We start from the raw sequence: 6,000 nt of genomic DNA, 5'->3' as shown, positions 1-6,000 counted from the left end.
ACAAAGCATACCTGAACTTGTTTGCAAACAATGGTGAAACAACGAGGCAATGGCTCTAAACAACCAGGCAGAGGAGAATCCTCCCGGGGAGGGAAATAGAAAATGGTAAGATTGATTGTTCAAGCCCGGCAAAACATTAAAAACATGAGGAAGATGATTAAAGCTGCTGATAGGGCAATTAACATGTTTGGGAGTGAGTACGAGCCCTCCCGGGAGATATCTTAAGACTCAATCCCAGAGTACATCCCTGACTGGCCGGAGAGAAATAGACAAAGAGACACTCCTCCCACTTCCCCCGCTGCCTAAGTGTAGACATGTGATTTTTGTCCCTCTCCAAGATTTTTTATATTTTAGTACGTAAATATTTGATTAAGGCCTAATATAGCTATTTCAACTCATTTTGACTCTTTTACTTTATTTTATTACAAGAAAAATAGAAATTACAAAAAATATTTTAGTTTATGTATTTTTCATAATTTCTTTTTTAAAAAAAATACAAAAATAGTACCTTATTTTTATCTTTATATAATTTCGAAAACACAAAAATAGTTTCATGTTTAGTTTAATTAATTAGGATTAAATTTGGCATTGTGTAGTCTAGGGACCCTTCTAGACTATTCTTTGAGACAAAAATAAATAAATAAAAAGACCCTAAGAACTTAACACAAAAGGACCTAGAGAATAATTGACAAATACACAAAAATAACCCTAAAATCCTAAACCTATAAAAGGAAGACCCTAGACAACAAAAAGGATCGGACTCTAGGACCTAGGAAAAAAGGGTGCGCCGTTTGAGAGAATAGAAGGACCCATCGTTCTGTTACTTCTTCTCGAATTGAAAAACCAGCAACACAAAGAGACCTTAACTTCCATGGCTGCTCCTTAACCAAAACCAAACGACTCTCCGTTCTTCATCTTCTTCTACATTTCTGAATGCACACACACAGATACAATCAGGGAGCCCTTCTTCACCACCTCACAGCTTTGCCACCATCTTCTTCACGCCCCAAAAGCAGCCGCTCACTAAAGCCCCATGTCCGACCACTATTTCTACTTCGCCGTTCAGAGTCCCGGCAAGCTCCAAATTGAGTAAACGGAATACCAAAGAAAACAAATTTGAGAGAACACAACAGTGATGATATTCAATCCAAAAACAGAACCATGAAACTCCAATATAAATTAGGTCCAAATCTCGCGTCTTCAACGCTCAAAAATCAGCTATTTAAATGTGTCTTTCTGGTTCAGTTTGAGCTTTCCGTCAAGCTTTTAGGTCATCGATGGTCGTTGTCTAGAGGGGCTCTGTTTTAGTCGTGCGTTAAGGTATCGTCTGGTTGGTTTCCGGTTTGATTTTCTGCCGGGGTTCTAACATTTGAGGTCTCCGGTCACTGGTTTTTCTAAGATTTGTTTTGGAGCTGAATTTGTTGATAATCGAAGGTGGTGGCTGAACTCCCACACTACTGTTTCCTTCAGTTTATTTAGCCGTGTTGGATTTGTTTCTTGAAAATTCAGGTACTGCCTTCCTCTCAGCCATGTAATTACTCCCCAACACATTAATGCTATGAAATCTATTATGTATGTCTTGTTTATGCCTTTGTGAATGTTGTTGATTGATGCTGTGTGTGAGTTCTAATTTCCGGATAATGCTTGCTAAGTCCATATAAGTCAATTCCTGATTTACTTGATTTGCATCTCCATCACATACTTTTCAGATCCTTTTATGTTAGTCTATGATGTGCGAGTTGGAATTTATTCAACTTAAGTTTGTGGCTAATTTAGAAATATGTTCTGGAGATTGATATTATTGGCACGGTTGGAAGGAAGTTAATAAACCATTAGGAGTTAAATTTAAGAGTTGATTAGTGCTTAGTTATGAAAAAAAATATCAAGAAATTAACGGTGGCTATTATTTTATGGATAGACAACTTTGTTAACCCATTTCACGTGAGTTTTTAGATATAAGCTAATTAGGTGTATTAGTTGTATAATTTTGTGAAAGTAGGAATTTTTTCTAACTCAGTTAAATAGCGTGGATGTAAATTTAGTCCTAAACCGTAGGATAAATTAATTATGAATATCGTAGTTGCTTTAGGTGCGTTATTTAAATTACCTTCCTAAACTCGGGTGCACATTTATGTGATCCAAATCCAAATCCCAACAATGTCAAAATATGTCGAAGACCGCGGGTGCATTTATGTGATGTGGTTCAAGACGTGTTTTAACAGTGTTGCAATATTCTTGAAAATTAAATAGAGCGTTTAAGTTAAAATTTGCACATAGGTTTAACATGTACTAAAATCAAGTAATTAAGCCAATTATAACAGTTGAGCGACCGTGCTAGAACCACGGAACTTGGGAATGCCTAACTCCTTCCCGGGTTAACAGAATTTCTTACCCGGATTTCTGTGTTCGCGGACTGTGATACACAGTCAATCTTTTCCTCGATTCGGGATTTGAACCAGTGACTTGGGACACCATAAATCTCCCAAGTGGCGACTCTGAATCTTTAAATGAAATAATCCCGTTTCGATTGTCACTTTAAGTTGAAAAAAACTCCCTTATATACCCCTTCATGGGGTGTAGGTAAAAAAGAGGTGTGACAGCTCTAGCGACTCTGCTGGGGATCGAACCCAGAATCTCTGGTTTAGGGTTCAAGAATTCGAGCTTAGATGAATTGTTACATTTGGTTTTATCTGCTATCTGATATTATTACATGTTTGGGCCTATTGTGCTAAATGTTGCTTTTACCGCTTTGATATTATCTGAACTGTATATAAACTGCTACGAAACCCCTCTCTTCTCTCTCCCGAGGAGTGCACGCTGGTCGTGACTTCTTTCTGTTAGTGTCATATCCCAAATAGAACGAGGTTCGGACAAGTTGCAAAGCCGGATGATCTTTTGGTTACCAGTACGCATCCCCCCTTGGCTCGAGTTGTCCGCTCTGGAAAGCCAGGTCTAGAACAAATAAACCCAGGTTTTTTAAAACCTAGTATAACAATACCTCATGCCGGATCTCTAGTAGGAACGTTTGTTTGCATCATGTGCATTTTGACTTAGGGGACTCAACATAGGGGTTGGGTCCGTCTAGGACAGGTATACCCCAAAAAATAAAAGACCATCCTGATACATCTTATGTGCTACATATTGCATTTATTCAAGGATAAAAGGGTCATTTGGCGGATCAATGATAGCTGAGGATAGATGAATGAAAAAAAAACAATGAAAAAAGAAAGAAGAATGAAAAAAAAGAAAAAGAGAGGGTGAAGTGTGAAGATAAAGCGAGTGGGGCCTAATTATGTTTTCTGTTACATTTTGTTAAGAAAAAAAAAGCTTGAAAAATTCAAAAGTTTTTGTACATTTTCATCATTTTTCAAAAATCAAAAATAAAAAAAAGGGGAAAAATAAAATAAAAAGAAGAGTTTACATGTTTCATCATTTTTCAAAAAAAAAGAGAAAGAAAAGACAAAAAAAACATATTTTCTCTAAATTAGTTGTTATTTTTATTTTTCGCCCGTATCCAATCTTTCCGAACTACGCATACATGATTCTTGTCTTTCGGGGCGTGATACGTAGGCAACCCACATAGCGTCCGGTCTTCCTAGTAAATCTTAGGTTCTTGGCTTTGAGGGATCTTAAGCCAAATTTTGCACTTCTAATCACTTTTTGGCCAAATAAGTCATTTTGCAAAAATAGCCTCAATCATGTCTTGCATGTGTCTAGTAGGGAATGTTATTGTCTCACATAATGTTTAATTTAAGTTTTCTCATACAGGTGTGGATCCACTTACATGAGTTTGAGCATGACAGATACCCCAGACCACCGCATTCAGGAGTTGCTTAAGGAGATTTCTTTTTATATTTGTTATTTTTATTTTATTTTTATGTTTGGAGTACGTTTTTTTTACGTCGTCTTTTACTTTCTAGTTAAATAGCGTGGATGTAAATTTAGTCCTAAATCGTAGGATAAATTAATTATGAATATCGTAGTTGCTTTAGGTGCGTAATTTAAATTACCTTCCTAAATTCGGGTGCGCATTTATGTGATCCAAATCCAAATCCCAACAATGCCAAAATATGTTGAAGACCGCAGGTGCATTTATGTGACGTGGTTCAAGACGTATTTTAACAGTGTTGCAATATTCTTAAAAATTAAATAGAGCGTTTAAGTTAAAATTTGCACATAGGTTTAACATGTACTAAAATAAAGTAATTAAGCCAATTATAACAGTTGAGCGACCGTGTTAGAACTACAGAACTCGGGAATGCCTAACACCTTCTCCCGAGTTAACAGAATTCCTTACCCGAATTTCTGTATTCGCGGACTGTAATACAGAGTCAATCTTTTCCTCGATTCGGGATTTGAACCGGTGACTTTGGACACCATAAATCTCCCAAGTGACGACTTTGAATCTTTAAATGAAATAATCCCGTTTCGATTGTCACTTTAAGTTTGAAAAAACTCCCTTATATACCCCTTCATGGGGTGTAGGTAAAAAGGAGGTATGACACCCAAGCATCAGTAAATATATCTTCTGGGTCGTCTGAGGGCTCTGCTGAAGGCAGTGGGGATGAATACTCCACCTCTACCACAACTTCATTATCCAGAGAGGGTGCAGCAGGAGAAGAAGAGGTAGTAGGATAAGGGGTGAGCCCCATGTTGGCGGGGTAGAACGAACTAAAAACCCGGAGGTGTGGCAAGACCGCTTTGTGAGTGAGGTAGCTTATCACAAATTTAGGGAATGGTGGCCGGTGAGGAAGTTGATCTCGGAGAGGAGCTTTGTTGATAGAGACTTATTACCTCACAATCCCAATATGAGAAGGCAGTTTAGGGAGAGAGTTGGCTGGGAGTATTTCTTGAACAACTGTGAGGATGCAAACGAGCACCTGGTCAAGGAATTCTATACCAATGTTGCCCACATCAAAAAGGGCACAAAAATGACCAAGGTGCGAAATCTAAAGGTGCTTTTTGATGGAAAAACAATAAATGATTACCTCGACTTTGATGAGGAGGATGAGGAATTGTATATGGTAAAGATGGAATTGGGTGAGGAGGTCCGTCCCTGGTTGGCACAGTATTTGGCAATCCCAAGTACCACCCCCGATTGTCTAAATGTGAGAGTGAAAATTTTGAGAAAAAGTCTGAATTTCGAAGCCAAGGGATGAGAAACATTTGTGTGCAGCAAATTGGACCCCATTACTCATGACAACTCCCTCCCTCTTCATCGGGTAGTTTTGGTGGCATCGATCATGGCGGGGTACCCGATTAATGTCGGGAAGGTAATGTCTCGGGTTATTATGCAGGTAGTTAGTAAGGGTGATAGAAAATACCCCTTCCCCAGCTTCTTGACCATGTACTTTAGGGACCTCAAAGTTAAAAATAGGCCATTTGATATAAAGGTAAAAGCGAAGGCCCCGTTCTTATGGTACATTATACAGGGTGATGACAACCGAAAGAGTAAGAACTTCAAGGGAACAACTACTACCCCAATTGGCCAGTCTGAAGAGCCAGTTGTGGTAGTGGCTCCTACTCAGCCTGCCTCCACCTCCACCGACATTCCTTCTGGTCCATCCACTTCAGCAGATCCCGAGATACCCTCTTCCCGAGACTATCCAGTGACTGCCCACCGACTGAGACAGGCTCTTCTCAGCATCAACAATTGGATGCAGATAGTTTCATCCAAGTTGTTTATCCTCACTACTACAGTGGAAGCTCAATCGGCACCTCCGCCTCCGCAGGTCTCACAGTCTATCGAAGATGCCCTCAAGTAGATTCTGGCCAACTAGAAGAAAATCCTTAACACCCATAAAGTGCTCACAGATGCTATTGATTCACACGGCACGGCCCTCAAGGAGGTTGCTAAGGAGCACAAGAAGTTGAGGAAGACACGGGCTTCCAAGGAGTCCGTAAAGGCGCTGAGGGTTGATGTTGACAAGATGAAGGTAGATCATCTGCCTTTGGACTTATTGCTACAGGACCCAGTACTAGCAGCTCATCCCCAACCTG

General features: G+C 39.4%; 1 long non-coding RNA gene across 1 annotated transcript; it reads left to right on the top strand.

Moving 5' to 3' along the window:
• The first annotated feature begins 757 nt into the window (after positions 1-757).
• On the top strand, positions 758-3,975 carry LOC107820855 (uncharacterized). The gene is made up of 2 exons (XR_001656001.2): positions 758-1,509; positions 3,769-3,975. It is a non-coding gene; the product is annotated as an uncharacterized LOC107820855 (long non-coding RNA).
• The last annotated feature ends 2,025 nt before the right edge of the window (positions 3,976-6,000 follow it).

Source organism: Nicotiana tabacum, chromosome 16, assembly GCF_000715075.1.
Source record: "Nicotiana tabacum cultivar K326 chromosome 16, ASM71507v2, whole genome shotgun sequence".
In the NCBI taxonomy this organism is placed as follows: domain Eukaryota; kingdom Viridiplantae; phylum Streptophyta; class Magnoliopsida; order Solanales; family Solanaceae; genus Nicotiana; species Nicotiana tabacum.
Note: the sequence above shows the minus strand (reverse complement) of the source record. Positions and strands in the feature narration are given on the sequence as shown.